This window comes from Osmerus mordax, chromosome 23 (assembly GCF_038355195.1).
Source record: "Osmerus mordax isolate fOsmMor3 chromosome 23, fOsmMor3.pri, whole genome shotgun sequence".
NCBI classification, from domain to species: Eukaryota; Metazoa; Chordata; class Actinopteri; order Osmeriformes; family Osmeridae; genus Osmerus; species Osmerus mordax.
Window position 1 is genome coordinate 10,913,765 of NC_090072.1, and position 27,466 is coordinate 10,941,230.

At 56.8% G+C, this 27,466-nt stretch overlaps 18 non-coding genes and 1 pseudogene across 18 annotated transcripts; all 19 read left to right on the top strand.

The window, feature by feature from the left end:
* The first annotated feature begins 14 nt into the window (after nucleotides 1–14).
* LOC136932414 (U5 spliceosomal RNA) lies at nucleotides 15–132 on the top strand. The gene has a single exon (XR_010874705.1). It is a non-coding gene; the product is annotated as a U5 spliceosomal RNA (small nuclear RNA).
* A 500-nt stretch (nucleotides 133–632) lies between these two features.
* On the top strand, nucleotides 633–823 carry LOC136932177 (U2 spliceosomal RNA). Its single transcript, XR_010874522.1, has one exon. It is a non-coding gene; the product is annotated as a U2 spliceosomal RNA (small nuclear RNA).
* An 806-nt stretch (nucleotides 824–1,629) lies between these two features.
* LOC136932415 (U5 spliceosomal RNA) lies at nucleotides 1,630–1,747 on the top strand. The gene has a single exon (XR_010874706.1). It is a non-coding gene; the product is annotated as a U5 spliceosomal RNA (small nuclear RNA).
* Nucleotides 1,748–2,203: 456 nt separating this feature from the next.
* Nucleotides 2,204–2,394, top strand: LOC136932178 (U2 spliceosomal RNA). The gene has a single exon (XR_010874523.1). It is a non-coding gene; the product is annotated as a U2 spliceosomal RNA (small nuclear RNA).
* A 799-nt stretch (nucleotides 2,395–3,193) lies between these two features.
* LOC136932416 (U5 spliceosomal RNA) lies at nucleotides 3,194–3,311 on the top strand. Its single transcript, XR_010874707.1, has one exon. It is a non-coding gene; the product is annotated as a U5 spliceosomal RNA (small nuclear RNA).
* Nucleotides 3,312–3,943: 632 nt separating this feature from the next.
* Nucleotides 3,944–4,134, top strand: LOC136932180 (U2 spliceosomal RNA). Its single transcript, XR_010874524.1, has one exon. It is a non-coding gene; the product is annotated as a U2 spliceosomal RNA (small nuclear RNA).
* Nucleotides 4,135–4,936: 802 nt separating this feature from the next.
* Nucleotides 4,937–5,054, top strand: LOC136932418 (U5 spliceosomal RNA). The gene has a single exon (XR_010874709.1). It is a non-coding gene; the product is annotated as a U5 spliceosomal RNA (small nuclear RNA).
* A 500-nt stretch (nucleotides 5,055–5,554) lies between these two features.
* LOC136932182 (U2 spliceosomal RNA) lies at nucleotides 5,555–5,745 on the top strand. Its single transcript, XR_010874526.1, has one exon. It is a non-coding gene; the product is annotated as a U2 spliceosomal RNA (small nuclear RNA).
* Nucleotides 5,746–6,542: 797 nt separating this feature from the next.
* Nucleotides 6,543–6,660, top strand: LOC136932420 (U5 spliceosomal RNA). Its single transcript, XR_010874710.1, has one exon. It is a non-coding gene; the product is annotated as a U5 spliceosomal RNA (small nuclear RNA).
* Nucleotides 6,661–7,248: 588 nt separating this feature from the next.
* On the top strand, nucleotides 7,249–7,439 carry LOC136932183 (U2 spliceosomal RNA). Its single transcript, XR_010874527.1, has one exon. It is a non-coding gene; the product is annotated as a U2 spliceosomal RNA (small nuclear RNA).
* Nucleotides 7,440–8,232: 793 nt separating this feature from the next.
* LOC136932421 (U5 spliceosomal RNA) lies at nucleotides 8,233–8,350 on the top strand. Its single transcript, XR_010874711.1, has one exon. It is a non-coding gene; the product is annotated as a U5 spliceosomal RNA (small nuclear RNA).
* A 500-nt stretch (nucleotides 8,351–8,850) lies between these two features.
* On the top strand, nucleotides 8,851–9,041 carry LOC136932184 (U2 spliceosomal RNA). The gene has a single exon (XR_010874528.1). It is a non-coding gene; the product is annotated as a U2 spliceosomal RNA (small nuclear RNA).
* Nucleotides 9,042–9,846: 805 nt separating this feature from the next.
* Nucleotides 9,847–9,964, top strand: LOC136932422 (U5 spliceosomal RNA). Its single transcript, XR_010874712.1, has one exon. It is a non-coding gene; the product is annotated as a U5 spliceosomal RNA (small nuclear RNA).
* Nucleotides 9,965–10,552: 588 nt separating this feature from the next.
* LOC136932185 (U2 spliceosomal RNA) lies at nucleotides 10,553–10,743 on the top strand. Its single transcript, XR_010874529.1, has one exon. It is a non-coding gene; the product is annotated as a U2 spliceosomal RNA (small nuclear RNA).
* Nucleotides 10,744–11,534: 791 nt separating this feature from the next.
* Nucleotides 11,535–11,652, top strand: LOC136932423 (U5 spliceosomal RNA). Its single transcript, XR_010874713.1, has one exon. It is a non-coding gene; the product is annotated as a U5 spliceosomal RNA (small nuclear RNA).
* A 456-nt stretch (nucleotides 11,653–12,108) lies between these two features.
* Nucleotides 12,109–12,299, top strand: LOC136932186 (U2 spliceosomal RNA). Its single transcript, XR_010874530.1, has one exon. It is a non-coding gene; the product is annotated as a U2 spliceosomal RNA (small nuclear RNA).
* Nucleotides 12,300–13,101: 802 nt separating this feature from the next.
* On the top strand, nucleotides 13,102–13,219 carry LOC136932424 (U5 spliceosomal RNA). The gene has a single exon (XR_010874714.1). It is a non-coding gene; the product is annotated as a U5 spliceosomal RNA (small nuclear RNA).
* Nucleotides 13,220–19,753: 6,534 nt separating this feature from the next.
* Nucleotides 19,754–19,928, top strand: LOC136932218 (U2 spliceosomal RNA; annotated as a pseudogene).
* Nucleotides 19,929–20,689: 761 nt separating this feature from the next.
* On the top strand, nucleotides 20,690–20,807 carry LOC136932377 (U5 spliceosomal RNA). Its single transcript, XR_010874669.1, has one exon. It is a non-coding gene; the product is annotated as a U5 spliceosomal RNA (small nuclear RNA).
* The last annotated feature ends 6,659 nt before the right edge of the window (nucleotides 20,808–27,466 follow it).

Below are 27,466 nucleotides of genomic sequence, written 5' to 3' on the forward strand. Positions count from 1 at the left end.
GTCGTTTCAAATCGACGCTCTGGTTCCCCTTCAGCACGCACAAGCCTTTCGCCTTTTACTAAAGACTTCCGTGGAGGGGAGCGCCGACGAGTGGAACGTGGTATTTTTGGGAGGCTTTGCCCGAGGGAGGGCAGAGCCTGATGGACGTGTGACAAAAGCAGGGTGAGGTTGGCTTTGGGGTTAGGTGCGTGCCTGCGGGTAAGGCAGGTTTTGTCTTTGCTTCTTCTGTAGCTGTTTCAATTCTGTTGCCTTTTGGCCTGGGCTTTCCGCTTCCGTCCCTGCTTGTCCTGCGGCTTTTGGCCTGGGCTTTCCGCTTCCGTCCCTGCTTGTCCTGCGGCTTTTGGCCTGGGCTTTCCGCTTCCGTCCCTGCTTGTCCTGCGGCTTTTGGCCTGGGCTTTCCGCTTCCGTCCCTGCTTGTCCTGCGGCTTTTGGCCTGGGCTTTCCGCTTCCGTCCCTGCTTGTCCTGCGGCTTTTGGCCTGGGCTTTCCGCTTCCGTCCCTGCTTGTCCTGCGGCTTTTGGCCTCGGCTTTGGTTTTGGCTTTTGGTGGTTTCGGCCGTTCTCGGTGTGGTGACCGAGCGGCCCAGGTGGTGCACGGAGGGTCCGCGCGCCGGGGGCGTCCGATAATGCGGTCATCGCTTCTCGGCCTTTTGGCTAAGATCAAGTGTAGTATCTGTTCTTATCAGTTTAATATCTGATATGTCCTCCATGCGAGGACAACATATTAAACGGATTTTTGCAACAGGGAGTCGGAACAGGGGCTCGCTCCGTCCGCTCCGCGCATCGCCCCGGTATTGCAGCGTCTCCGGGAAGGGTGCAATCTTTCTAAGCGTGTCAAAGAGAAAAGCTAGTGAGGGAGGGAGGGAGGGAGGGAGGGAGGGAGGGAGGGAGGGAGGGAAGGAAGGAAGGAAGGAAGGAGGGAGGGAAGGAGGGAATGTCTGAATGAGTGAGGTTTGGGGGAGAGGGGTTTAGGTTAGGGCTAGGGTTTTTGGGGTGAGGGTCAAAAAACCCTCAAAAGGGGGGGGCCCCCCAACAAAGCGGAACAAGCGATCCCTACCAAAAAAACGGGGTGAAAAGGGGGTGTGGGCGGAGCCCTGTCGGCCGGTGGCGTTTTCCCGCCCTTTTAGATATAAAAAAAAAAAAAAAAAAAAAAAAAAAAAAGTGAGTGACTGAGTGAGTGAGTGACTGAGTGAGTGACTGAGTGAGTGAGTGACAGAGAGAGAGAGAGAGAGAGAGAGAGAGAGAGAGAGAGAGAGAGAGAGAGAGAGAGAGAGAGAGAGCTGGCTGACATTCAGCGGGGCCGAGGTGAAAAACTGGAAGGCAATCGGAATGAGTTTTTTATCGCCGTGTCAGTCGACACCAACACGGAGTGGACTGGCTGGAAGGCGCATACGATAAACACGTACGGATCTTAATGGAGAAAAAGCCATCAATGAAATGGAGAAAGTGCGGTAAGGAAAGAAAAGCCAAGCGGGCGGGCCGAGCCCCTCTGCGGCCCGTGGCGTTTCCGCGCCTTTTTTTTCCCGAGAAGGATGCGGTTCGCCCCGGTTCTCCCCGGTTCGCCCCCGCGGACGGGTGAGTCAGGGCCAACGGAGGGGTTGGGGGTAGGCCGTTTGGGTCGTTTCAAATCGACGCTCTGGTTCCCCTTCAGCACGCACAAGCCTTTCGCCTTTTACTAAAGACTTCCGTGGAGGGGAGCGCCGACGAGTGGAACGTGGTATTTTTGGGAGGCTTTGCCCGAGGGAGGGCAGAGCCTGATGGACGTGTGACAAAAGCAGGGTGAGGTTGGCTTTGGGGTTAGGTGCGTGCCTGCGGGTAAGGCAGGTTTTGTCTTTGCTTCTTCTGTAGCTGTTTCAATTCTGTTGCCTTTTGGCCTGGGCTTTCCGCTTCCGTCCCTGCTTGTCCTGCGGCTTTTGGCCTGGGCTTTCCGCTTCCGTCCCTGCTTGTCCTGCGGCTTTTGGCCTGGGCTTTCCGCTTCCGTCCCTGCTTGTCCTGCGGCTTTTGGCCTGGGCTTTCCGCTTCCGTCCCTGCTTGTCCTGCGGCTTTTGGCCTGGGCTTTCCGCTTCCGTCCCTGCTTGTCCTGCGGCTTTTGGCCTCGGCTTTGGTTTTGGCTTTTGGTGGTTTCGGCCGTTCTCGGTGTGGTGACCGAGCGGCCCAGGTGGTGCACGGAGGGTCCGCGCGCCGGGGGCGTCCGATAATGCGGTCATCGCTTCTCGGCCTTTTGGCTAAGATCAAGTGTAGTATCTGTTCTTATCAGTTTAATATCTGATATGTCCTCCATGCGAGGACAACATATTAAACGGATTTTTGCAACAGGGAGTCGGAACAGGGGCTCGCTCCGTCCGCTCCGCGCATCGCCCCGGTATTGCAGCGTCTCCGGGAAGGGTGCAATCTTTCTAAGCGTGTCAAAGAGAAAAGCTAGTGAGGGAGGGAGGGAGGGAGGGAGGGAGGGAGGGAGGGAGGGAGGGAGGGAAGGAAGGAAGGAAGGAAGGAGGGAGGGAAGGAGGGAATGTCTGAATGAGTGAGGTTTGGGGGAGAGGGGTTTAGGTTAGGGCTAGGGTTTTTGGGGTGAGGGTCAAAAAACCCTCAAAAGGGGGGGGCCCCCCAACAAAGCGGAACAAGCGATCCCTACCAAAAAAACGGGGTGAAAAGGGGGTGTGGGCGGAGCCCTGTCGGCCGGTGGCGTTTTCCCGCCCTTTTAGATATAAAAAAAAAAAAAAAAAAAAAAAAAAAAAAAGTGAGTGACTGAGTGAGTGAGTGACTGAGTGAGTGACTGAGTGAGTGAGTGACAGAGAGAGAGAGAGAGAGAGAGAGAGAGAGAGAGAGAGAGAGAGAGAGAGAGAGCTGGCTGACATTCAGCGGGGCCGAGGTGAAAAACTGGAAGGCAATCGGAATGAGTTTTTTATCGCCGTGTCAGTCGACACCAACACGGAGTGGACTGGCTGGAAGGCGCATACGATAAACACGTACGGATCTTAATGGAGAAAAAGCCATCAATGAAATGGAGAAAGTGCGGTAAGGAAAGAAAAGCCAAGCGGGCGGGCCGAGCCCCTCTGCGGCCCGTGGCGTTTCCGCGCCTTTTTTTTCCCGAGAAGGATGCGGTTCGCCCCGGTTCTCCCCGGTTCGCCCCCGCGGACGGGTGAGTCAGGGCCAACGGAGGGGTTGGGGGTAGGCCGTTTGGGTCGTTTCAAATCGACGCTCTGGTTCCCCTTCAGCACGCACAAGCCTTTCGCCTTTTACTAAAGACTTCCGTGGAGGGGAGCGCCGACGAGTGGAACGTGGTATTTTTGGGAGGCTTTGCCCGAGGGAGGGCAGAGCCTGATGGACGTGTGACAAAAGCAGGGTGAGGTTGGCTTTGGGGTTAGGTGCGTGCCTGCGGGTAAGGCAGGTTTTGTCTTTGCTTCTTCTGTAGCTGTTTCAATTCTGTTGCCTTTTGGCCTGGGCTTTCCGCTTCCGTCCCTGCTTGTCCTGCGGCTTTTGGCCTGGGCTTTCCGCTTCCGTCCCTGCTTGTCCTGCGGCTTTTGGCCTGGGCTTTCCGCTTCCGTCCCTGCTTGTCCTGCGGCTTTTGGCCTGGGCTTTCCGCTTCCGTCCCTGCTTGTCCTGCGGCTTTTGGCCTGGGCTTTCCGCTTCCGTCCCTGCTTGTCCTGCGGCTTTTGGCCTGGGCTTTCCGCTTCCGTCCCTGCTTGTCCTGCGGCTTTTGGCCTGGGCTTTCCGCTTCCGTCCCTGCTTGTCCTGCGGCTTTTGGCCTGGGCTTTCCGCTTCCGTCCCTGCTTGTCCTGCGGCTTTTGGCCTGGGCTTTCCGCTTCCGTCCCTGCTTGTCCTGCGGCTTTTGGCCTCGGCTTTGGTTTTGGCTTTTGGTGGTTTCGGCCGTTCTCGGTGTGGTGACCGAGCGGCCCAGGTGGTGCACGGAGGGTCCGCGCGCCGGGGGCGTCCGATAATGCGGTCATCGCTTCTCGGCCTTTTGGCTAAGATCAAGTGTAGTATCTGTTCTTATCAGTTTAATATCTGATATGTCCTCCATGCGAGGACAACATATTAAACGGATTTTTGCAACAGGGAGTCGGAACAGGGGCTCGCTCCGTCCGCTCCGCGCATCGCCCCGGTATTGCAGCGTCTCCGGGAAGGGTGCAATCTTTCTAAGCGTGTCAAAGAGAAAAGCTAGTGAGGGAGGGAGGGAGGGAGGGAGGGAGGGAGGGAGGGAGGGAAGGAAGGAAGGAAGGAAGGAGGGAGGGAAGGAGGGAATGTCTGAATGAGTGAGGTTTGGGGGAGAGGGGTTTAGGTTAGGGCTAGGGTTTTTGGGGTGAGGGTCAAAAAACCCTCAAAAGGGGGGGGCCCCCCAACAAAGCGGAACAAGCGATCCCTACCAAAAAAACGGGGTGAAAAGGGGGTGTGGGCGGAGCCCTGTCGGCCGGTGGCGTTTTCCCGCCCTTTTAGATATAAAAAAAAAAAAAAAAAAAAAAAAAAAAAAGTGAGTGACTGAGTGAGTGAGTGACTGAGTGAGTGACTGAGTGAGTGAGTGACAGAGAGAGAGAGAGAGAGAGAGAGAGAGAGAGAGAGAGAGAGAGAGAGAGAGAGAGAGAGAGAGAGCTGGCTGACATTCAGCGGGGCCGAGGTGAAAAACTGGAAGGCAATCGGAATGAGTTTTTTATCGCCGTGTCAGTCGACACCAACACGGAGTGGACTGGCTGGAAGGCGCATACGATAAACACGTACGGATCTTAATGGAGAAAAAGCCATCAATGAAATGGAGAAAGTGCGGTAAGGAAAGAAAAGCCAAGCGGGCGGGCCGAGCCCCTCTGCGGCCCGTGGCGTTTCCGCGCCTTTTTTTTCCCGAGAAGGATGCGGTTCGCCCCGGTTCTCCCCGGTTCGCCCCCGCGGACGGGTGAGTCAGGGCCAACGGAGGGGTTGGGGGTAGGCCGTTTGGGTCGTTTCAAATCGACGCTCTGGTTCCCCTTCAGCACGCACAAGCCTTTCGCCTTTTACTAAAGACTTCCGTGGAGGGGAGCGCCGACGAGTGGAACGTGGTATTTTTGGGAGGCTTTGCCCGAGGGAGGGCAGAGCCTGATGGACGTGTGACAAAAGCAGGGTGAGGTTGGCTTTGGGGTTAGGTGCGTGCCTGCGGGTAAGGCAGGTTTTGTCTTTGCTTCTTCTGTAGCTGTTTCAATTCTGTTGCCTTTTGGCCTGGGCTTTCCGCTTCCGTCCCTGCTTGTCCTGCGGCTTTTGGCCTGGGCTTTCCGCTTCCGTCCCTGCTTGTCCTGCGGCTTTTGGCCTGGGCTTTCCGCTTCCGTCCCTGCTTGTCCTGCGGCTTTTGGCCTGGGCTTTCCGCTTCCGTCCCTGCTTGTCCTGCGGCTTTTGGCCTGGGCTTTCCGCTTCCGTCCCTGCTTGTCCTGCGGCTTTTGGCCTGGGCTTTCCGCTTCCGTCCCTGCTTGTCCTGCGGCTTTTGGCCTCGGCTTTGGTTTTGGCTTTTGGTGGTTTCGGCCGTTCTCGGTGTGGTGACCGAGCGGCCCAGGTGGTGCACGGAGGGTCCGCGCGCCGGGGGCGTCCGATAATGCGGTCATCGCTTCTCGGCCTTTTGGCTAAGATCAAGTGTAGTATCTGTTCTTATCAGTTTAATATCTGATATGTCCTCCATGCGAGGACAACATATTAAACGGATTTTTGCAACAGGGAGTCGGAACAGGGGCTCGCTCCGTCCGCTCCGCGCATCGCCCCGGTATTGCAGCGTCTCCGGGAAGGGTGCAATCTTTCTAAGCGTGTCAAAGAGAAAAGCTAGTGAGGGAGGGAGGGAGGGAGGGAGGGAGGGAGGGAGGGAGGGAAGGAAGGAAGGAAGGAGGGAGGGAAGGAGGGAATGTCTGAATGAGTGAGGTTTGGGGGAGAGGGGTTTAGGTTAGGGCTAGGGTTTTTGGGGTGAGGGTCAAAAAACCCTCAAAAGGGGGGGGCCCCCCAACAAAGCGGAACAAGCGATCCCTACCAAAAAAACGGGGTGAAAAGGGGGTGTGGGCGGAGCCCTGTCGGCCGGTGGCGTTTTCCCGCCCTTTTAGATATAAAAAAAAAAAAAAAAAAAAAAAAAAAAAAAGTGAGTGACTGAGTGAGTGAGTGACTGAGTGAGTGACTGAGTGAGTGAGTGACAGAGAGAGAGAGAGAGAGAGAGAGAGAGAGAGAGAGAGAGAGAGAGAGAGAGAGAGAGAGAGAGCTGGCTGACATTCAGCGGGGCCGAGGTGAAAAACTGGAAGGCAATCGGAATGAGTTTTTTATCGCCGTGTCAGTCGACACCAACACGGAGTGGACTGGCTGGAAGGCGCATACGATAAACACGTACGGATCTTAATGGAGAAAAAGCCATCAATGAAATGGAGAAAGTGCGGTAAGGAAAGAAAAGCCAAGCGGGCGGGCCGAGCCCCTCTGCGGCCCGTGGCGTTTCCGCGCCTTTTTTTTCCCGAGAAGGATGCGGTTCGCCCCGGTTCTCCCCGGTTCGCCCCCGCGGACGGGTGAGTCAGGGCCAACGGAGGGGTTGGGGGTAGGCCGTTTGGGTCGTTTCAAATCGACGCTCTGGTTCCCCTTCAGCACGCACAAGCCTTTCGCCTTTTACTAAAGACTTCCGTGGAGGGGAGCGCCGACGAGTGGAACGTGGTATTTTTGGGAGGCTTTGCCCGAGGGAGGGCAGAGCCTGATGGACGTGTGACAAAAGCAGGGTGAGGTTGGCTTTGGGGTTAGGTGCGTGCCTGCGGGTAAGGCAGGTTTTGTCTTTGCTTCTTCTGTAGCTGTTTCAATTCTGTTGCCTTTTGGCCTGGGCTTTCCGCTTCCGTCCCTGCTTGTCCTGCGGCTTTTGGCCTGGGCTTTCCGCTTCCGTCCCTGCTTGTCCTGCGGCTTTTGGCCTGGGCTTTCCGCTTCCGTCCCTGCTTGTCCTGCGGCTTTTGGCCTGGGCTTTCCGCTTCCGTCCCTGCTTGTCCTGCGGCTTTTGGCCTGGGCTTTCCGCTTCCGTCCCTGCTTGTCCTGCGGCTTTTGGCCTGGGCTTTCCGCTTCCGTCCCTGCTTGTCCTGCGGCTTTTGGCCTGGGCTTTCCGCTTCCGTCCCTGCTTGTCCTGCGGCTTTTGGCCTGGGCTTTCCGCTTCCGTCCCTGCTTGTCCTGCGGCTTTTGGCCTCGGCTTTGGTTTTGGCTTTTGGTGGTTTCGGCCGTTCTCGGTGTGGTGACCGAGCGGCCCAGGTGGTGCACGGAGGGTCCGCGCGCCGGGGGCGTCCGATAATGCGGTCATCGCTTCTCGGCCTTTTGGCTAAGATCAAGTGTAGTATCTGTTCTTATCAGTTTAATATCTGATATGTCCTCCATGCGAGGACAACATATTAAACGGATTTTTGCAACAGGGAGTCGGAACAGGGGCTCGCTCCGTCCGCTCCGCGCATCGCCCCGGTATTGCAGCGTCTCCGGGAAGGGTGCAATCTTTCTAAGCGTGTCAAAGAGAAAAGCTAGTGAGGGAGGGAGGGAGGGAGGGAGGGAGGGAGGGAGGGAGGGAGGAAGGAAGGAAGGAAGGAGGGAGGGAAGGAGGGAATGTCTGAATGAGTGAGGTTTGGGGGAGAGGGGTTTAGGTTAGGGCTAGGGTTTTTGGGGTGAGGGTCAAAAAACCCTCAAAAGGGGGGGGCCCCCCAACAAAGCGGAACAAGCGATCCCTACCAAAAAAACGGGGTGAAAAGGGGGTGTGGGCGGAGCCCTGTCGGCCGGTGGCGTTTTCCCGCCCTTTTAGATATAAAAAAAAAAAAAAAAAAAAAAAAAAAAAAAGTGAGTGACTGAGTGAGTGAGTGACTGAGTGAGTGACTGAGTGAGTGAGTGACAGAGAGAGAGAGAGAGAGAGAGAGAGAGAGAGAGAGAGAGAGAGAGAGAGAGAGAGCTGGCTGACATTCAGCGGGGCCGAGGTGAAAAACTGGAAGGCAATCGGAATGAGTTTTTTATCGCCGTGTCAGTCGACACCAACACGGAGTGGACTGGCTGGAAGGCGCATACGATAAACACGTACGGATCTTAATGGAGAAAAAGCCATCAATGAAATGGAGAAAGTGCGGTAAGGAAAGAAAAGCCAAGCGGGCGGGCCGAGCCCCTCTGCGGCCCGTGGCGTTTCCGCGCCTTTTTTTTTCCCGAGAAGGATGCGGTTCGCCCCGGTTCTCCCCGGTTCGCCCCCGCGGACGGGTGAGTCAGGGCCAACGGAGGGGTTGGGGGTAGGCCGTTTGGGTCGTTTCAAATCGACGCTCTGGTTCCCCTTCAGCACGCACAAGCCTTTCGCCTTTTACTAAAGACTTCCGTGGAGGGGAGCGCCGACGAGTGGAACGTGGTATTTTTGGGAGGCTTTGCCCGAGGGAGGGCAGAGCCTGATGGACGTGTGACAAAAGCAGGGTGAGGTTGGCTTTGGGGTTAGGTGCGTGCCTGCGGGTAAGGCAGGTTTTGTCTTTGCTTCTTCTGTAGCTGTTTCAATTCTGTTGCCTTTTGGCCTGGGCTTTCCGCTTCCGTCCCTGCTTGTCCTGCGGCTTTTGGCCTGGGCTTTCCGCTTCCGTCCCTGCTTGTCCTGCGGCTTTTGGCCTGGGCTTTCCGCTTCCGTCCCTGCTTGTCCTGCGGCTTTTGGCCTGGGCTTTCCGCTTCCGTCCCTGCTTGTCCTGCGGCTTTTGGCCTGGGCTTTCCGCTTCCGTCCCTGCTTGTCCTGCGGCTTTTGGCCTGGGCTTTCCGCTTCCGTCCCTGCTTGTCCTGCGGCTTTTGGCCTCGGCTTTGGTTTTGGCTTTTGGTGGTTTCGGCCGTTCTCGGTGTGGTGACCGAGCGGCCCAGGTGGTGCACGGAGGGTCCGCGCGCCGGGGGCGTCCGATAATGCGGTCATCGCTTCTCGGCCTTTTGGCTAAGATCAAGTGTAGTATCTGTTCTTATCAGTTTAATATCTGATATGTCCTCCATGCGAGGACAACATATTAAACGGATTTTTGCAACAGGGAGTCGGAACAGGGGCTCGCTCCGTCCGCTCCGCGCATCGCCCCGGTATTGCAGCGTCTCCGGGAAGGGTGCAATCTTTCTAAGCGTGTCAAAGAGAAAAGCTAGTGAGGGAGGGAGGGAGGGAGGGAGGGAGGGAGGGAGGGAGGGAGGGAAGGAAGGAAGGAAGGAAGGAGGGAGGGAAGGAGGGAATGTCTGAATGAGTGAGGTTTGGGGGAGAGGGGTTTAGGTTAGGGCTAGGGTTTTTGGGGTGAGGGTCAAAAAACCCTCAAAAGGGGGGGGCCCCCCAACAAAGCGGAACAAGCGATCCCTACCAAAAAAACGGGGTGAAAAGGGGGTGTGGGCGGAGCCCTGTCGGCCGGTGGCGTTTTCCCGCCCTTTTAGATATAAAAAAAAAAAAAAAAAAAAAAAAAAAAAAAGTGAGTGACTGAGTGAGTGAGTGACTGAGTGAGTGACTGAGTGAGTGAGTGACAGAGAGAGAGAGAGAGAGAGAGAGAGAGAGAGAGAGAGAGAGAGAGAGAGAGAGAGAGAGAGAGCTGGCTGACATTCAGCGGGGCCGAGGTGAAAAACTGGAAGGCAATCGGAATGAGTTTTTTATCGCCGTGTCAGTCGACACCAACACGGAGTGGACTGGCTGGAAGGCGCATACGATAAACACGTACGGATCTTAATGGAGAAAAAGCCATCAATGAAATGGAGAAAGTGCGGTAAGGAAAGAAAAGCCAAGCGGGCGGGCCGAGCCCCTCTGCGGCCCGTGGCGTTTCCGCGCCTTTTTTTTCCCGAGAAGGATGCGGTTCGCCCCGGTTCTCCCCGGTTCGCCCCCGCGGACGGGTGAGTCAGGGCCAACGGAGGGGTTGGGGGTAGGCCGTTTGGGTCGTTTCAAATCGACGCTCTGGTTCCCCTTCAGCACGCACAAGCCTTTCGCCTTTTACTAAAGACTTCCGTGGAGGGGAGCGCCGACGAGTGGAACGTGGTATTTTTGGGAGGCTTTGCCCGAGGGAGGGCAGAGCCTGATGGACGTGTGACAAAAGCAGGGTGAGGTTGGCTTTGGGGTTAGGTGCGTGCCTGCGGGTAAGGCAGGTTTTGTCTTTGCTTCTTCTGTAGCTGTTTCAATTCTGTTGCCTTTTGGCCTGGGCTTTCCGCTTCCGTCCCTGCTTGTCCTGCGGCTTTTGGCCTGGGCTTTCCGCTTCCGTCCCTGCTTGTCCTGCGGCTTTTGGCCTGGGCTTTCCGCTTCCGTCCCTGCTTGTCCTGCGGCTTTTGGCCTGGGCTTTCCGCTTCCGTCCCTGCTTGTCCTGCGGCTTTTGGCCTGGGCTTTCCGCTTCCGTCCCTGCTTGTCCTGCGGCTTTTGGCCTGGGCTTTCCGCTTCCGTCCCTGCTTGTCCTGCGGCTTTTGGCCTGGGCTTTCCGCTTCCGTCCCTGCTTGTCCTGCGGCTTTTGGCCTGGGCTTTCCGCTTCCGTCCCTGCTTGTCCTGCGGCTTTTGGCCTCGGCTTTGGTTTTGGCTTTTGGTGGTTTCGGCCGTTCTCGGTGTGGTGACCGAGCGGCCCAGGTGGTGCACGGAGGGTCCGCGCGCCGGGGGCGTCCGATAATGCGGTCATCGCTTCTCGGCCTTTTGGCTAAGATCAAGTGTAGTATCTGTTCTTATCAGTTTAATATCTGATATGTCCTCCATGCGAGGACAACATATTAAACGGATTTTTGCAACAGGGAGTCGGAACAGGGGCTCGCTCCGTCCGCTCCGCGCATCGCCCCGGTATTGCAGCGTCTCCGGGAAGGGTGCAATCTTTCTAAGCGTGTCAAAGAGAAAAGCTAGTGAGGGAGGGAGGGAGGGAGGGAGGGAGGGAGGGAGGGAGGGAGGGAAGGAAGGAAGGAAGGAGGGAGGGAAGGAGGGAATGTCTGAATGAGTGAGGTTTGGGGGAGAGGGGTTTAGGTTAGGGCTAGGGTTTTTGGGGTGAGGGTCAAAAAACCCTCAAAAGGGGGGGGCCCCCCAACAAAGCGGAACAAGCGATCCCTACCAAAAAAACGGGGTGAAAAGGGGGTGTGGGCGGAGCCCTGTCGGCCGGTGGCGTTTTCCCGCCCTTTTAGATATAAAAAAAAAAAAAAAAAAAAAAAAAAAAAAAGTGAGTGACTGAGTGAGTGAGTGACTGAGTGAGTGACTGAGTGAGTGAGTGACAGAGAGAGAGAGAGAGAGAGAGAGAGAGAGAGAGAGAGAGAGAGAGAGAGAGAGCTGGCTGACATTCAGCGGGGCCGAGGTGAAAAACTGGAAGGCAATCGGAATGAGTTTTTTATCGCCGTGTCAGTCGACACCAACACGGAGTGGACTGGCTGGAAGGCGCATACGATAAACACGTACGGATCTTAATGGAGAAAAAGCCATCAATGAAATGGAGAAAGTGCGGTAAGGAAAGAAAAGCCAAGCGGGCGGGCCGAGCCCCTCTGCGGCCCGTGGCGTTTCCGCGCCTTTTTTTTCCCGAGAAGGATGCGGTTCGCCCCGGTTCTCCCCGGTTCGCCCCCGCGGACGGGTGAGTCAGGGCCAACGGAGGGGTTGGGGGTAGGCCGTTTGGGTCGTTTCAAATCGACGCTCTGGTTCCCCTTCAGCACGCACAAGCCTTTCGCCTTTTACTAAAGACTTCCGTGGAGGGGAGCGCCGACGAGTGGAACGTGGTATTTTTGGGAGGCTTTGCCCGAGGGAGGGCAGAGCCTGATGGACGTGTGACAAAAGCAGGGTGAGGTTGGCTTTGGGGTTAGGTGCGTGCCTGCGGGTAAGGCAGGTTTTGTCTTTGCTTCTTCTGTAGCTGTTTCAATTCTGTTGCCTTTTGGCCTGGGCTTTCCGCTTCCGTCCCTGCTTGTCCTGCGGCTTTTGGCCTGGGCTTTCCGCTTCCGTCCCTGCTTGTCCTGCGGCTTTTGGCCTGGGCTTTCCGCTTCCGTCCCTGCTTGTCCTGCGGCTTTTGGCCTGGGCTTTCCGCTTCCGTCCCTGCTTGTCCTGCGGCTTTTGGCCTGGGCTTTCCGCTTCCGTCCCTGCTTGTCCTGCGGCTTTTGGCCTCGGCTTTGGTTTTGGCTTTTGGTGGTTTCGGCCGTTCTCGGTGTGGTGACCGAGCGGCCCAGGTGGTGCACGGAGGGTCCGCGCGCCGGGGGCGTCCGATAATGCGGTCATCGCTTCTCGGCCTTTTGGCTAAGATCAAGTGTAGTATCTGTTCTTATCAGTTTAATATCTGATATGTCCTCCATGCGAGGACAACATATTAAACGGATTTTTGCAACAGGGAGTCGGAACAGGGGCTCGCTCCGTCCGCTCCGCGCATCGCCCCGGTATTGCAGCGTCTCCGGGAAGGGTGCAATCTTTCTAAGCGTGTCAAAGAGAAAAGCTAGTGAGGGAGGGAGGGAGGGAGGGAGGGAGGGAGGGAGGGAGGGAAGGAAGGAAGGAAGGAAGGAGGGAGGGAAGGAGGGAATGTCTGAATGAGTGAGGTTTGGGGGAGAGGGGTTTAGGTTAGGGCTAGGGTTTTTGGGGTGAGGGTCAAAAAACCCTCAAAAGGGGGGGGCCCCCCAACAAAGCGGAACAAGCGATCCCTACCAAAAAAACGGGGTGAAAAGGGGGTGTGGGCGGAGCCCTGTCGGCCGGTGGCGTTTTCCCGCCCTTTTAGATATAAAAAAAAAAAAAAAAAAAAAAAAAAAAAAGTGAGTGACTGAGTGAGTGAGTGACTGAGTGAGTGACTGAGTGAGTGAGTGACAGAGAGAGAGAGAGAGAGAGAGAGAGAGAGAGAGAGAGAGAGAGAGAGAGAGAGAGAGAGAGAGAGCTGGCTGACATTCAGCGGGGCCGAGGTGAAAAACTGGAAGGCAATCGGAATGAGTTTTTTATCGCCGTGTCAGTCGACACCAACACGGAGTGGACTGGCTGGAAGGCGCATACGATAAACACGTACGGATCTTAATGGAGAAAAAGCCATCAATGAAATGGAGAAAGTGCGGTAAGGAAAGAAAAGCCAAGCGGGCGGGCCGAGCCCCTCTGCGGCCCGTGGCGTTTCCGCGCCTTTTTTTTCCCGAGAAGGATGCGGTTCGCCCCGGTTCTCCCCGGTTCGCCCCCGCGGACGGGTGAGTCAGGGCCAACGGAGGGGTTGGGGGTAGGCCGTTTGGGTCGTTTCAAATCGACGCTCTGGTTCCCCTTCAGCACGCACAAGCCTTTCGCCTTTTACTAAAGACTTCCGTGGAGGGGAGCGCCGACGAGTGGAACGTGGTATTTTTGGGAGGCTTTGCCCGAGGGAGGGCAGAGCCTGATGGACGTGTGACAAAAGCAGGGTGAGGTTGGCTTTGGGGTTAGGTGCGTGCCTGCGGGTAAGGCAGGTTTTGTCTTTGCTTCTTCTGTAGCTGTTTCAATTCTGTTGCCTTTTGGCCTGGGCTTTCCGCTTCCGTCCCTGCTTGTCCTGCGGCTTTTGGCCTGGGCTTTCCGCTTCCGTCCCTGCTTGTCCTGCGGCTTTTGGCCTGGGCTTTCCGCTTCCGTCCCTGCTTGTCCTGCGGCTTTTGGCCTGGGCTTTCCGCTTCCGTCCCTGCTTGTCCTGCGGCTTTTGGCCTGGGCTTTCCGCTTCCGTCCCTGCTTGTCCTGCGGCTTTTGGCCTGGGCTTTCCGCTTCCGTCCCTGCTTGTCCTGCGGCTTTTGGCCTGGGCTTTCCGCTTCCGTCCCTGCTTGTCCTGCGGCTTTTGGCCTCGGCTTTGGTTTTGGCTTTTGGTGGTTTCGGCCGTTCTCGGTGTGGTGACCGAGCGGCCCAGGTGGTGCACGGAGGGTCCGCGCGCCGGGGGCGTCCGATAATGCGGTCATCGCTTCTCGGCCTTTTGGCTAAGATCAAAAGCTGCATCGCGGCCTTATCAAGCGATCGAGCGCCATTGAGGCGACAGTGGCAACCGGCGGTATTGCGGGAGGCGGTGGACCTGGAGTCGGCATTCTGGAGGCGGACGTGAACTGCGGCGGTGAGTCTGGGGCGGGGAGGGTTGGCGGGTACCGGGAGTCGAGCGATGTATGGGGCACCGGTACCGTGCTTAGGGGGGATGGTCGCTGGGCCGAGTGCCGTGGGAGGGTTTGCCCCGACCACGGAGGGAGCGGCTGGGGTCGCGGCGGGGATCCTGCGGAGGACCCTGACCGGCGGACTGCAGGCCAGGGGGGACGGTGTGTCCCATGCTCCGGGGCCGGAGGCTGGCAGATCTGGTGGAGCCGGGGACGGAGGCGGAGTCCCCAATGCGGCCGGAGGTCCGGGCGGCGACAAAGGTCTGGGAGGCGGCGGAGCGCCTGGCGGAGGAGCGTCGGGAGACGGCGGAGCGCTTGGCGGCGGGGCGCTTGGCGGCGGAGCGCTTGGCGGCGGAGCGCTTGGCGGCGGAGGAGTGCAGGCTGGCGGCGGAGCGCTTGGCGGCGGAGGAGTGCTGGCTGGCGGCGGAGCACCGGGAGGTGGCGGAGCGCCTGGCGGAGGAGCGCCAGGAGGCGGAGCGCCGGGCGGAGGAGCGTCGGGAGGCGGAGCGCTTGGCGGTGGTGGAGGGCCGGCTGGCGGCGGTGGTGGCGCCTCTGGTGGCGGGAGGCCGATGGGACGGCCGCGGACGGGTATGAAGAACTCCCTCCGGTTTTCATGGAGGGACCCGGATGTGCCGCGGCTGTCGAGAGAGGTGTTCACCCGGCAGGTGGTGATCGCCATTTTAAAACTGACGCCGGCGGAGGTCCTGTGTCTACAGGACAACGTCCAGGAGAGGGGGTTCGATGTGACCCTGAAGACGGCGGCTATTGCGGCGTCCGTCCTGGGCTTGGTGAGGGCCCAGAGGGCGGTGGCGCCCCTTGGGTCGTATGAGGTGGTGGACCTTGACCGCCAGAATTTTAGGGTGGTGACGGTCCATTTATATAATGGGAACGTGTCGGAGCAGGCGGTGGCCGCGTTTCTCAGCCGCTATGGGGACGTGAAGTCAGGGGCCCGGTACGTCCTGGACTCGTTGGGGTACTGGACGGGGCGGCGCCAGTACCAGATGCTGCTGGGTGAGGACGGAGCGGGGATGGACGGGCTACAGCACCCCCCGGCCTATTTTTCCATCGGGAGTGACAGGGGCTATTTGTTCTATGCTCGCCAGCCCCCTTGCTGCAGGAGGTGTCGCCGGGTGGGGCACACGGAGGTGACATGTGGGGGGCCCCGCTGCGGGGTGTGTGGTGAGGAGGGGCACGTGGCACGGAACTGCCACGTGCCAAAGACCTGCCACCGCTGTGGTGCGGCGGGGCACCTAATGAGGTCGTGCCCTGCCCGGGAGAGGAGTTATGCGGGAGCCGCAGCAAGGGAGGCTGGTGCCCCTGTCACCCCAGGCGTCGCCCCTGGTGCCCCGGGCGGGGCCCCTGTCGCCCCAGAGGAGGCCCCGGAGGTTCCGGACGTAGCCCCCGACGCCCTGGTCACTCCAGAGACGGCGGAGGAGAGGGGGGAGGCGGCGGACGAAGAGGTCACCGCGTCCTCTCCGGAGGAAGACCTCACCATGGACGGGTTGCGGCAGCTGACGCGGGTGTTGGAGGAGTTGACGGCGCAGGCGGAGGTGACCCTAGATTCTGGGGAATCGAGGCTAGGGTCGGGTGGCGAGGTGGATGGTATGGTGAGGGCTGGAGGCGGCGGGTCGGGCCCGGCGGGGCTCGGGCAGCTGCAGCTGGTCCTGGACAGAGTGGATGGGGGGGAGGTGGGGGGGTCGAGGAACCCCCGCCGAAAGGCGAGTGCGCTCGCTGAGGGTGAGCGGTTTGTGGCAGGGGGGGCGGGGAGTAAGAGGGGGAAGGGGAGGGAGGGTAGACGAAGCGGGGAGAGGGGGCAAGGGCGGACTCTGCCCAGTTCGATGCCCGACACCCCGGTGGAGTTAGGTGGGGGTTTTATAGAGGGCGGGGAGGAGGAGGGGGAGCCAAACCCGGTGCCGGCCTCCTGGGGGGAAAGGATGGAGACGGAGGAGGGGGAGGGGAGTGGGAGTGGGGTGGGGGAGGATTTGTATGGGTGATAGGTTGGGGTCTTGGGGTTTTTTTTTCTTTTATGTATGTATCATGTCTTTCACTGTTTGTACTTTTAATTTGCGGGGATTGAGGGACAGGGTGAAGAGGGCGGCTGTTTTTTCGTTTTTGGGGGGTTTGAATTTCACTGTGTGTTTTGTACAGGAGGTGCACTTAAGGGACAGGGGTGATGTGGTGGGGTTTACGCGGGAGTGGGGAAGGGGGGGGTCTGTATGGAGTGTGGGGGGGGTGCACTCATCAGGGGTGGGGATTTTGTTTGGGGGCGGTGGGGTTCGGGTGGAGGGGTCTTTTATGATATCACAGGGGAGGGCCATGGGGGCTGATATTTGTGTGGGGGAAATGAAAATGCGGGTGATTTGCGTGTATGGGCCACAGGGGAGGGTGGCAAGGGGGGAGTTGGTGGAGTGTGTGGCCCCTCACTGTGCAACAAACAGGGTGTTGGTGGTAGGGGGGGATTTCAATGTTGAGTTAGGGGGCACGGGTGAGGTGAGTGTCGCAGCGTGGAGGGTTTTGTTTAGCGGGCATAGTTTGGTGGATGGGGGGAGGCGCACTACCCCTCATTTGGACGGGCCCACGTGGCGTAATTCCCGTGGGGTCCAGAAGCGTTTAGACTACGTTTTCTTGCCTCGGTCTTTGGGACCGGTGTCGGGCCGGGTGCTCCCTGTATTCTTCTCGGACCATGATGGGGTCCTCTTGACGGTGCGGGCCCGGGTGCCGGTCTTTGGCCGGGGGTACTGGCGCCTCAACCTGGGGGTCTTGGAGGAGCGGGAGTTCTGCGACTCCGTGGCCCACTTCTATCAGGGCCTCGTGGGCCTTAAGCCCTTCTACGCGGGGATGGTCGAGTGGTGGGAGACTGTTAAGGCCCGACTGAGGGACTTTATCCAGGGGCACTGCAGGAGGCAGGCGAAGGCTTTGAGGGCGGAGATCGCACGGCTGCAGCACCAACTTGAGCTGGAGCATTCCTTGGGAAACCTGGGAGTGTCCCCCGACTTGCAGCGGTGTGCCGCTCTCAAGGTCCGTTTGAGGGTCATCCATGAGCGTCGTGCTCGCGCCTACCTCTTGAGGGCGCGTCAGGATTTCTTGGAAGAGAATGAGACGTGCTCGGCCTCTTTCTTCGCCTCGGTCAAAGCGGCGAAGAGGAGGTCAGTGTTCGCGGGGGTGAGGGACCTCCAGGGCCACGTAGCAGCGGAGCCTGCCCGTATGGTGGAGGCCGCCACCGACTATTACCGCGTTTTGTTTAGTGCCAGGGAGGTAGATGAGGGTTATGGCGAGGTCTTCCTTAGAGCGTTGACCCGGCGGGCGCCTCCAGAGGTGGCGGCGGCCATGGAGGCGCCGTTGTCCCTTGGGGAGCTGGAGGGAGCACTGAGGCGCATGGGCCGGCGGAAGGTGCCGGGCCTCGATGGGCTGCCGGCCGAGTTCTATCTCAAGTTTTGGGATGTGATCGGGCCGGCGGTCCTCGAGGTCCTCACCGAGGTCCTCGGCACGGCGACCCTGGGAGGGTCGATGGCCGACGGGGTGCTGTCCCTCCTGTCGAAGGGAGGGGACGGCACCGACCTGGGGAACTGGCGGCCATTGACCATGCTGTGCGTGGACTACAAACTGTTGGCCAAGGTCTTGGCGGACCGGCTGCGCACAGCACTCCCGGGCGTCGTGCACGAGGACCAGACCTGTGGCGTAGGGGGCCGGTCCGTGCGCTGGAATCTCCAGCTGCTCCGGGACGTCATAGCCTGGGCCGGGGACCGCGGGCTGCCTCTGATGGTAGCCGGCCTCGACCAGGCAAAGGCGTTCGATAGGGTCCACAGAGGTTTTTTGTTTAAGGTGTTAGAGAGGCTAGGGATAGGGCACGTGTTCATCGGGTGGCTGAGTACTCTGTACTCGGCCGTGGGGTGCACGGTTTCTATCAATGGGCACTTGGGACAGAGGTTTGACTTGGTCTCAGGGGTTAGGCAAGGGTGCCCGCTCTCACCCCTGCTGTTCATCCTTTATATGGAGCCCCTGGCGGCGGCCATTCGGGCCGACCCCGGTGTTGATGGGATACTGGTACCAGGTAGCGGGGGCCTACGGGTCAAGATGACTCAGTACGCAGACGACACCACTCTGCTGCTGGGGAGCGACGCTAGCCTGATCCGAGCCTTGGAGACCTTCCAAGATTTCACGAAGGCCTCTGGTGCGGTGCTTAACCTCACCAAGTCGTCGGTGAAGTTCTTTGGGCGCTGGAGGGGAAGGACGGATGTACCAGGGGGGCTGGCTCATTGTGCAGGGCCCCTGCGGATCTTGGGGGTGCATTTTCAGGCGGCCCAGTGCGCCACGGCCAACTGGACCAGGCGCCTAACCGCGGTCGAGCGGAAGTTGTCCCTGTGGAAGGCCAGGACTTTGACATTCGTGGGGAAAGTACTGGTCCTGAGGATGGAGGTGTTGCCGACTCTCCTCTTCCTGGCTTACGTGTATCCCATGCCGGCCGGCATGCGGCGGCCCTTGACGCGGCTCGTGTTTCGCTTCCTCTGGGGGGGGAGATACGAGATCGTGTCGAGGGTCCGCATGCTGGCCCCCGTGAGTCAGGGGGGGAGGGACGTGCCACACTTCCCGCTGAAACTTGACTGCGTGTTCGTTTGTTTTCTTTTGGGAGAGTTGTCCAGTCCGGTGCTGCACCCTTCTGGGCACTTCCTACGTTTTTTCTTTTCGTATCAGGCGAGGCACTTGATAGAGTGGTCCAACCTGGGCCCCCGGGCGGAGCAGCTGCCGTGGCACTTTGGCCAAGCGGCCAAGTGGATGAAGCTGCACCCTGCGGCCAGGGACCCGGTACTGGGCCTGAGTCAGAGGGCCCTGTATGCCGAGTTGGTGCAGGGAGTCTGTGCGCCGGCCGTGGTGGGGATACCCGCCGCGGTCTGGTCGTCAGTACAACTGCCCGGTCTTGACAACGGTCTCAAAGACCTGAATTGGCTGTGCCTTCACAAGGGCCTGCCGGTGCGGGAGATCATGCACCGGCACGGCCTGGCACGGACCTCGGTGTGCCCGCGGGCCACCTGTAGCGGTGACGAGTCCATAAGACACGTCATGTGGGACTGTCCTTTTGCGGGGGTAGTGTGGGCGAGGGCGGGGTTTTTGCTGGGCAGGGTGGTCACGGGGTTTAGGCTCACATGGGTGAGGGTGGAGAGGGGTGTGGGGTGGTCAGGGGGGAGGCGTAATCGCTTCCTCCTGTGGCTGATCATCAGCCTTTTTAAACGGGTGTTGTGGCAGGCGAGGAAGGAGTGGGTGCAGAGAGGGGTGGACTGGGGGGTGGAGGGGTGTGTTAAGAGGGTGGAGGATAGTCTACGGGTGAGGGTGGGGGTGGATGTGAGGAGGTGGGGGATGCACGCGGCCAGAGAGAGGTGGAAGGGGGGTCTTGGCCTCCTGTGAGGGGCGGGGTTTTTTTGGGTGGTGTTGGTTTTTGTGTGGGAGGGTCACCCTGGCTGTGTTTTTTGTGTTTTGCTGGGATTGGCCCTGAGCGTGGCCTTTGGCCCAGTGAGGTCCTGATTGTGTCCCTGTGTACCCTGCCCCTGTGTGAAGCCTCAGATTTTGTGTATTGCCACTACGGGTGGTTGGGGTGCGTTTATTGTTTCCTGTTATTCCTATTATTTGTTTTATTTAAGGATTTCACTTGTGTGTGTAAGGGGCTGGGGGTGTGGGGGTTTTTGGGAAGGGCGAGGGTTTATTGTGGTGTCTATGAGGGTGTATATGGGGATTGGGGTTTGTGCGGACAGTGTCGGTTGGGTGAGTGGGGTTTAGGCCCCACGCCTTTCTTGTGTTGTGTCTGTTGTGAATAAAACTTTTAAAACTAAAAAAATCTGTTCTTATCAGTTTAATATCTGATATGTCCTCCATGCGAGGACAACATATTAAACGGATTTTTGCAACAGGGAGTCGGAACAGGGGCTCGCTCCGTCCGCTCCGCGCATCGCCCCGGTATTGCAGCGTCTCCGGGAAGGGTGCAATCTTTCTAAGCGTGTCAAAGAGAAAAGCTAGTGAGGGAGGGAGGGAGGGAGGGAGGGAGGGAGGGAAGGAAGGAAGGAAGGAAGGAAGGAAGGAGGGAGGGAAGGAGGGAATGTCTGAATGAGTGAGGTTTGGGGGAGAGGGGTTTAGGTTAGGGCTAGGGTTTTTGGGGTGAGGGTCAAAAAACCCTCAAAAGGGGGGGGCCCCCCAACAAAGCGGAACAAGCGATCCCTACCAAAAAAACGGGGTGAAAAGGGGGTGTGGGCGGAGCCCTGTCGGCCGGTGGCGTTTTCCCGCCCTTTTAGATATAAAAAAAAAAAAAATAAAAAAAAAAAAAAAAAAGGGAGTGACTGAGTGACTGAGTGAGTGAGTGAGTGAGTGAGTGAGTGAGTGAGAGAGAGAGAGAGAGAGCTGGCTGACATTCAGCGGGGCCGAGGTGAAAAACTGGAAGGCAATCGGAAAGAGTTTTTTATCGCCGTGTCAGTCGACACCAACACAGAGTCGATTGGCTGGAAGGCGCATACGATAAACGTGTAGGGATCTTAATGGAGAATAAGCGATCAATGAAATGGATAAAGTGCCGTAAGGAAAAGCCAAGCGGGCGGGCCGAGCCCCTCTGCGGCCCGTGGCGTTTCCGCGCCTTTTTTTTCCCGAGAAGGATGCGGTTCGCCCCGGTTCTCCCCGGTTCTCCCCGGTTCGCCCCCGCGGACGGGTGAGTCAGGGCCAACGGAGGGGTTGGGGGTAGGCCGTTTGGGTCGTTTCAAATCGACGCTCTGGTTCCCCTTCAGCACGCACAAGCCTTTCGCCTTTTACTAAAGACTTCCGTGGAGGGGAGCGCCGACGAGTGAAACGTGGTATTTTTGGGAGGCTTTGCCCGAGGGAGGGCAGAGCCTGATGGACGTGTGACAAAAGCAGGGTGAGGTTGGCTTTGGGGTTAGGTGCGTGCCTGCGGGTAAGGCAGGTTTTGTCTTTGCTTCTTCTGTAGCTGTTTCAATTCTGTTGCCTTTTCCTCGGCTCTCCGCTTCCGTCCCTGCTTGTCCTGCGGCTTTTGGCCTCGGCTCTCCGCTTCCGTCCCTGCTTGTCCTGCGGCTTTTGGCCTCGGCTCTCCGCTTCCGTCCCTGCTTGTCCTGCGGCTTTTGGCCTCGGCTCTCCGCTTCCGTCCCTGCTTGTCCTGCGGCTTTTGGCCTCGGCTCTCCGCTTCCGTCCCTGCTTGTCCTGCGGCTTTTGGCCTCGGCTCTCCGCTTCCGTCCCTGCTTGTCCTGCGGCTTTTGGCCTCGGCTCTCCGCTTCCGTCCCTGCTTGTCCTGCGGCTTTTGGCCTCGGCTCTCCGCTTCCGTCCCTGCTTGTCCTGCGGCTTTTGGCCTCGGCTCTCCGCTTCCGTGGTTTCGGCCGTTCTCGGTGTGGTGACCGAGCGGCCCAGGTGGTGCACGGAGGGTCCGCGCGCCAGGGGCGTCCGATAATGCGGTCATCGCTTCTCGGCCTTTTGGCTCAGATCTTTGAGTTAATAGGTGCAGAGAGCGATCGACTGGCCGGTGGGCGTTACCCTTTTCAGTTGGTTATCCTATCATTTGAGCTGTTTTTTGTGTTGTTTTGCATTTTTCACTGACCCAGATTTTGTCTCTGTTTTGTTCACAGGTCTGCAGTCGGGTGCCGGAGCCAGTGCTGGAGGAGGAGTCACTTACCGGAATTTTCCATTCTTCCACTGGCCCAGCCCAGTGCTGGGCCAGGTGAGTGCCTCCAAGGCCAGTACTTTTCCGGTCCCGCTGTGGGCCTTGTTTTTGTGCTTGTTTTGTGTATTTTTGTGCTGTATTCTGTTACTTGTATTTAGCCTGTTGTTGCTATTGTTGTCAGTTGTTTCCTCTTGTGTCCGTCCCCCCCCTTTTTTTTAAGGCCTACATAGTTGTCTTTGTTGTTAGTTTGTTTAGTTTTTGTGGTATTGTGGTGTTTGGTGTAGCCTAGCCACCAATTGCTTGATTGGTGGCAGGTGTGTCCAGTTGAGTGTTGTCAGTGTTTTTCCGTTGTCAGTTGAGTCTCCATCTTGTGGCCGTTTTATCGTGTGTCTTAAGTGTAGTAAGTGTTGAGTAGTTTTTTTTTTCCTACCCCCCCCCCCCCCCCCCCCCCCCCCTCTTAGGGGCCTATAGTGTTGTTAAGTGTAAATTGTTCATAGTCTGTGGTTTTAGTGTTGTTGGTGTAGCCTAGCCACCAATCTCTGATTGGTGGCGGGAGTGTCCTGTCGATTGGTGTCAGTGTTTTTCCGTGTACTGTCAGTGTGTTTGTCTCCATCTTGTGGTTAGTTTAATTGTTACCTTAGTTTTATTTTTGTCCTCAGTCTTGTTAAGTGTTTTGGTTTCATTTTCCCCGGCCAGTCCCTTAATCCCCCTTTGAGAATTTTATTTAGGTGTTGGTGGTAGTTTTTGTATTGTCCAGTTGTTGTTTGTAACCCCCCACTTGGTTTGTAAGTCCCCCCCTTCCCCCCACCCCCCCCTCCCCCCATCCCTCCCCCCAACCAGTTTGTCTTCCCCTCTCCTCTTGTGTTGGTGTGCCCCCCCCCCCCTCTTGTTACCACTTGCTGTGTCACCCCCACCCCCTAGTCTAACTGTTGTTGTTGTTGTTGTGCCTCCAGAATGTCGGCCGCCCGTGCCGGCATGAGGAGGCACAACAGTGTCCGTTTCATGTTCAAACTTGATGGTGGTGGGAAGAAACTGGAGATGTCCAGATTGGACTTCTCCAGGAACCTGCTGCAGAAGGTTTTGAAGTTCTCTCCGGCGGAGCTTAATTGCATCTTAGCCTTGCCCTCTGGGCAGGGTTTCGATGTCAGTTTTAGCTCCGCAAATGCATTGAAAGAATTTTGGACCAGATATGAGAACAGCAGAGAGAAAATTACCTGCTCCTTTGCCTTGGAGAAACTGACTGACAACACACTAAAAGTGGTGATTGTCAGAATGTTTAATGAGACTGTGAACCCTGAAGATATCTGTGTTTGGTTGAGACGGTACTGCACAGTTAAAGGGGCTCCAGTTAGAGTAAGGGATCTGGACGGCATTTGGAATGGGTCTTGGAGAGTACCCATCCAGCAGGTTCCAGATTCTACAGGTTTTGAAGGACTGAGGCAGTTACCCTCAATGATCGTGTTGGGGGAGAACAGGGGCTTCGTACACTACCAGGGACAGCCAAAGTTGTGCAGAAAGTGTATGAAGCATGGGCACCTCGCGGAGGCGTGCCAGGAAATTGTGTGCGGGAAATGTCGGGAGTTGGGGCACGCCTTCGCGGAGTGCCCAAATGGGAGGGCTTGCAACCTGTGTGGCGAGCTCTCCCACCTGTTCAGAGACTGCCCTCAGTCCTTCGCTAACAAGCTCCGGACGGTCAGGGCGTCCGTGGAGCAGGCGGGACCAGCCAGAGAAGAGAGGGAAAAGGAAGCGGAGAAGGAGAAGGAAAGGGCGGAGGAGGAGGCGGTGAGAGAGATGATGGTGAAGGTGGCGGAGGGCCAAAGAGCGGAAAAGGAGAGAGAAAGAGCGGAGAAAGAGGTGCAGGAGGAGGAAATGGCACAGAGAACGGTCCCGATTTTAAACATTTTAAACCAGGAGGCCGAGCACGGGAGGCAGGAAGAGCGCGAAGAGGAGGAGGGGGAGAGCCCAGGAGAGGCCGCCAGCGCCTCCTCCTCCTCTGACTCCCGTGACTCGGCCGAAAGTGGCGAAAGCGAGGTTTTAATGCCATGTGGCCAACTCCCGGCGGTAGAAAGACACAAAGATCTGTCCTTTGACATCGATCACGCCGGGAAGAGGGGGAGGCCCGAAGTGAGCTCTGAAGAGTCAGATTCCTCTTCCAGGGTATTTCCTTCTAGCTCTCCGAACCAAAAGTCTTTTTTAAATGTAAACCTGGTCACATCGTCCCCTAAGGAGAGCTCGGGCCTCCCCCACAAAAAGAAAACTAAGAGTGAGCAAGAGAGTGTTGACATTTCGTAGGTCCGGTTTTAGTGCTTGTTTTAACTGTTGATTATTACCCTCTGCTTTTATTGTTTTATTGGTTTTATTGATCACCCCTTTTTTAGACCCAACCCACTTCCCTGGTTTTAGTAATGCGCACGTCCCCTTTAACCCCCTTCATCCTTTTTATGGCACTCACAATCACCACTCTTAATGTAAGATCCATTAAGTCAGGTTTTAGAGCCCAGTCCATTTTAACCTTTTTAAGTACTGTACAGACAGATATTGTTTTAATCCAAGAATGTGGACTGCCTTTTAAAACCTTTTATCAACAGTGGGAGAGTAAGTGGAGCCATGGACCCTCAGTATGGAGTGGATAAAATAACAACAAGAACGATGGAGTGGCGGTTTTAATAAAAAATGCACACATCTTGGTGAAGGGGAGCACAGTTTTACACAACGGACGTATGCTCTTACTGAATTTGAATTTTTTAGGGAAGGATTTTAAACTGATAAATGTGTATGGTTTTAGCAGCAAAAATGAGAGGTGCGACCTTTTAGATGACCTGCAGTCCCACCTGCTAGGGAGGGATCCCCTAGTGGTGGGAGGGGATTTTAACTGTGTTTTATCAAGGAAGGATAGGAAAGGAGCCGGAGAGTTTTTTAAAGTAGACAAATCGTCGGTTTTATTACACGGACTTTGTAGGGATTTCAAATTAGTTGACTGTTTTAGATCCCTGCATCCCAGAGAGGAGGGCTTCACCTGGTCCAGTGGCGATGGTACCAGAGCCTCTCGCATTGACTACGTACTGACCCGAGACGCCCCCCCAACCGATGCTAGATTAACCCCGGTATTCTTTTCGGACCACTGTATGCTCACGTGCACCCTTTCACTAACCTCGGGTGTGACGGTAGGGAAGGGTCTGTGGAAACTGAACTGCTCCCTGTTGGAGGACGAAGGGATAACAAGGTCATACAGGGAGCGGTTCAGGGACTGGCAGACCCTTCAAGACATGTTCGAAACACGAGCACAGTGGTGGGAAATGGTGAAACATAGGACACAGACTTTTTTTAAACGGAAAGGGAGGGAAAAAAGAAAGAAAACAGAGAGACGCATGGTGGGACTGCAGAGGAGGTTGGAGAGGTATTTTAAACTTACACAGGAAGGGCTGGATTTTAACGATGAAATAAGAGAGGTGAAAAAAGAAATGGTTTTAATGGCGGAAGAGGTGAGCAGAGGAGTGATTTTAAGAAGCAAAGAGAGAGACCTGGAGGAAGGAGAAAAATGTACCAGGTACTTTTTTAAGAAAATAATCAGCAGGAGCAATGTTTTAACGAGTATCAAAGATAAAAATGGGATTTTAAAAACTGACACACAACAGATTACGAAGGTGGTGGAGGAATTTTATGATGAGTTGTTTGAAAAGAAAGAAGTTTTTAATCACGTCATGGACGAGGTTTTAAGCTTTTTAGACAAAACAGTTGTAAACACCGTGCTTTTATCCCAGGATTTTACCCTTTTAGAAATGGACAAAAACATCAGATGTTTTAAAAAAGGGAAATCCCCAGGCGAGGACGGGCTCCCCCTGGAATTTTATCTGACCTTTTGGGATATTTTAAGACACGACCTGTTGACTGTTTTTAAGGACTTTGAACGACTCGACCGACTACCTGACAGTTTTAGGATGGGCATTGTATCCCTTTTATTCAAGAAAAACGACAAAGCGGACCTAAAGAACTGGCGACCTATCACTCTTTTAAACGTTGACTGTAAACTTTTTAGCAAGATTTTAACCTCTCGTATGTCTTGTGTTTTAGGGGACTTGATCCACCCGGATCAAGCCTGCGCCATCCCGGGAAGGAGGATCACGGACAGCCTGGTACTGATCAGAGACACCATCTGTTTTGCGAGAGACAGAAACATTCGGCTAGTAGTCCTAAATTTAGATTTTGAGAAAGCCTTTGATCGGGTCTCGCACCAGTACCTTTTCAAGGTACTGCAAAAAGCGGGTTTTCCGGGGAGATTCCTAGCTTGGGTGGGACTGCTGTATGGGGACATTACCAGCAAAATCCTTGTTAACGGGTTCTTATCCAAAGCAGTGGAAGTTAACTGCGGCGTCCGTCAGGGGTGTCCCTTATCCCCCTTACTCTATGTCTGCTGTATAGAGCCGCTGGCGCAGATCTTGAGAAGGGACCAACTCATTTGTGGGTTGGGGATCCCGGGGACTGGGGGACTGACTGCCAAGTGCATTTTATACATGGACGACATCAACATTTTATGCACTGACCTTTTATCCGTAGACAGGACCCTGGACCGGACTGACTGGTTTGGCCTCGCTTCGGGTGCCAAGCTTAACAGGGACAAGACAGAGGGGAGACTTTTCGGACCGTGGGGTGGGACAGACATGACTAGGCTTCCCATGACGACGACCCAGACCGACCTCCGCATCCTCGGGGTACAGTTCGACCGGGAGGGGGGAGGGAGCGGAAACTGGGAGGGCTTACTGACAAAAACCCGACAGAGACTGACGTTCTGGGGACTCAGACGACTGACATTTGAAGGCAAGGTTTTAATCATCAAAGCAGTGATTTTACCCTTGTTCTTATTGATCGGTTCTGTTTTTATCCCCCCCAAACCCATTCTTTTAGTCCTCGACAGGATGGTGTTTTATTTCATCTGGGGGTCCAAGTGGGAGCGCCTGAAAAGAGATGTAGTGAAGAGAGCCCCACGAAACGGAGGGAAGGGACTCCCGGATTTTAAAGTGTTCTTTGGTAGCCGGTACACCGCACTCCACCTGGCACTGGCGACGACCCCATCCGGAAACCACAAGACCGCGGCCCTGACCAGATTCTGGATGGGGTCCTACCTCAGGCACCTGCAGTGGATCCCGAAAGACCTGAGGACGCCAGTGTCTTTTAACCTCCCCCCGGCCTACCTTTTTATTAAGACGTTTTTAAAGACACACATTTTAGAGAAAGAACCACTCACCGTTTTAACCAAACACCGCTCTGTTCTCTCTCTTGTGCAGGAACGGGAGGAAGTGACCCGAGTGCACCGACTCGCCCTGGGTGAGTCGGCCACGGTCTGGCGGAACGTGAGCCACCCTGCCCTGCTGAACAAGCACCGAGACCTCTCCTGGATGGTGGCCCATGAGATCCTCCCGGTCAGAGCCGTCATGCACTCCCGGAGGCTGGCGACGACATCCAGGTGCCCGCGGCCGACTTGTGGCGGAGAGGAGACCGTGAGGCACCTGCTCTGGGAGTGCAGTGCCGCCCGGGACCTGTGGATCCTGGCGGGGCCCCTGATAACCCCGTGCCTGCCGGCAGGGGAGGTCCTAAACGCACAGCTGGTGCTCTACGGGGTGAGCCAGAGGACCATGACATCTGGACAATTCCGCCATCTCTGGCTCACCCTGACATGCTTCAAAGAAGCCCTCTGGACCTCCAGGAACCTGCTGGCGGGGAAGCGCGTGGAGATGTCCACCCAGGCAGCGGCGGAACTGGCTGCAGAGACCCTCGGGTGGTACATCCCACGCGCCATACGGAAGGGGCCCCCCTCCACGTGAAGTGGTCCGGGCGGCAGCGGCCTGGCTGCGCCGGAATGGCTGCCCAGGTCGAGGATC